General features: G+C 34.4%; 1 non-coding gene across 1 annotated transcript; it reads right to left on the minus strand.

The window, feature by feature from the left end:
- Window positions 1–975: 975 nt before the first annotated feature.
- Window positions 976–1,047, minus strand: Trnaq-uug (transfer RNA glutamine (anticodon UUG)). The gene has a single exon. It is a non-coding gene; the product is annotated as a tRNA-Gln (tRNA).
- Window positions 1,048–2,698: the final 1,651 nt, after the last annotated feature.

Genomic DNA, 2,698 nt, shown 5'->3' on the forward strand with positions numbered 1-2,698 from the left:
TGAAGGGTATCATATAGTCGGCCCCGTCCGACTTTACTACTTTCCTTACTGGTTTTAAATATTTTTTCATGATTTATCTAAGACGTCGATTTTTTGAAAATATTTTTGTATATTATATAACATTAACATAAACGACCCTCTCTATTATACCAACCGAAACCTTTGTGTTTGTCAGGTGAATTCCATTCAAGTACAAATATACAATTCAAGATACGAACAGGCTGACTGCTGTTTGATATGCCATAGCAGCAGCAGCCGCACATGTTTCATACATCATTTTGACAGGTTGTAGGTCTTGTTTTGAAAAATTCGAAAAGATCTGCCCGTGTCAACATCATCATCATAAACGGTGTCCCTCAAAACATCATCTGTTGGTTGGTTTGCTGGTTATTACGCAAATCTTTTTAAGAATTTTATTTCTTAAAATTTACTATGCCAAGATAACCAATGACAGTGACGTTATGATATTATTTTGTTTCGCCCTCTTGTTTTTGGCAAGTCATTGTTTTTGTTTCTGTATAGTATTTTTTTTCCAAATTTTGGTTAAATATTTTTGTTTTTGTGGTTAATTTTATCACAGTAGTTATTTTTATGAAGTGACATAAAATAATTTATTTAATATTCTGCACAGTTGAGGTCTGACGTTAGGTTACACCTGACATCAAGAGATTTATTTATGGGGGGAAAATAACTTTACTTTATAAAGAATTTAGATCTAGGTTTTAAAGCCGGTGTTATACATGACATCTAATATAAAAATAGTTATCTGATCCCCATAATATGCACGTGTATTAACTACACACTGTGCTTAAAGTCATGTGAAACGTATTTATATGTACTAGCATACCTATCTGGAGTATTGTGCTCTGGAGGGATAAAATATGTAGATACATCACGTTATAAAAATATAATCGAATTTTATTAATTTTATAATAATAAAAAATATATATTTAATATTAAAAAAATATATCATCAAGGTTCTACCGAGATTTGAACTCGGATCGCTGGATTCAAAGTCCAGAGTGCTAACCATTACACCATAGAACCGTATGACGACAATACACATAACACATAATATAAACGTCGAAATTCCATTTGTAACATTTCCAAAATATTCAACAGATAATAAATTTAATGATTTTGAATTTTATGATGAGTTATGTTTTCGGTACCTTTGCATTTTTTAAGTAGTTTTTTTTCAAACACCGGTGGATAAAACACATGAATTGACTTCAACAGTCATTTACCTCGATTTCGTAGTTCAACGTTAAATGTTTTACATAAATTAACAACCAGTGAGCGGAGCAGTATAGTCGTACGGGGCCGACCATATGATACCCTACACAACTTACACGAAAAAATAACTTTCTGTGGATCTATATTTCGCGATATTTGAACCATCTGCACCGACTAGAGGCCGATAATTATAACTAATGTTCAGTACAGCCTTCCTAATTACTTGTCCAGATTCCCTTCCATTGTGTTGTAACCTTCTTATTCCCATTGGAGCCTATAGATCGACTCGAAAAACACAAAAAATTACGTTTTCGGTCCACTTCATCACAATATATTTATCTGATCGTCACTGAAAACTGTAGGCGTTATCCTTGACCATAACTGGAACTTCATGGAACATTTTAAAGCGATCAGAGCTATATTTCCGCCCTCTAGTGTGGTAAAGGGTTACTAAATAATATCTGAATACATAAGCATCTGTAAATATTTAAGTGTAACTCACACATCTGAGTACATACGACCATATAATTGATATCAATTTAAAGGTCAACCACTGCCGTTGGATATACCAACAACTGTTCGGGTCTATGTCCTTCAGGGTTAAATCTATACGCTATAGAATACAAAATTTTGTAATTTTCACACAAAATTCAGGGTCCATTTGACCCGATAAATATTGACCGATCCTTATCAAAACAGGCATGCTTATTCTTTGGCCCGATCCCCTTTCTCTATGTAAAAATTTGCTATGGTTGGGTCATAATTGCGGCCTCCAGAGCGACCAGAAAAACCGATAATAATTAAGTATTTGGTCCATTTCATCCCCTAGATATTATGCGATCTTTACCAAAAACAATAGGGGTCTTCATTGGCCAGAACCCATCCTACACGCAGATTGGTCGTGAAGATTGGTCCATAACTGCAGCTTGTATCGTGTTCACAAAATATAATGGACAAACGGACGGACGGACACACATGTCTAGATCGACTCAGCCAGTCGAGATATGACGATCGGTATACTTAAAGGTGGGTCTAGGACCAATATTTCGCGGCGTTACAAACTCTTGGGGCTGCACAAAGCTATAATACCCTGACAACATAGTTGTGTAGGGTATAAAAATCAAATTACATATTTGCCCAAATAATTATACCCTACACAAGTATCATGTGAGAATATTATATGTTTGTATGGCCCCGTTACTAAGTATACCGAAATCTGGACTCGCCGAATCGGTTTAGAAAAAAAAATATTTTTTTTTTTTTGCTTTTTTCATTACATTAAATTTATTTTTCCAGGTTGTTTCATAATTTGACATGGAATTTTGTACTTGAAGGATAAACAAAATTGTATATGGGGCCTATGTCCAAGCCTTGCCCTATCAAACCCCCTAAATGCAAAATTACAGTTACTTTTTTGGGAAAACGTTGCTAAAACCTTCAACATAATTTCTGGTAGGGAAAT

This window comes from Musca vetustissima, unplaced genomic scaffold, assembly GCF_032173495.1.
Source record: "Musca vetustissima isolate MV318-11 ecotype Yass unplaced genomic scaffold, APGP_CSIRO_Mvet_v1 utg8356, whole genome shotgun sequence".
Lineage (NCBI taxonomy): Eukaryota > Metazoa > Arthropoda > Insecta > Diptera > Muscidae > Musca > Musca vetustissima.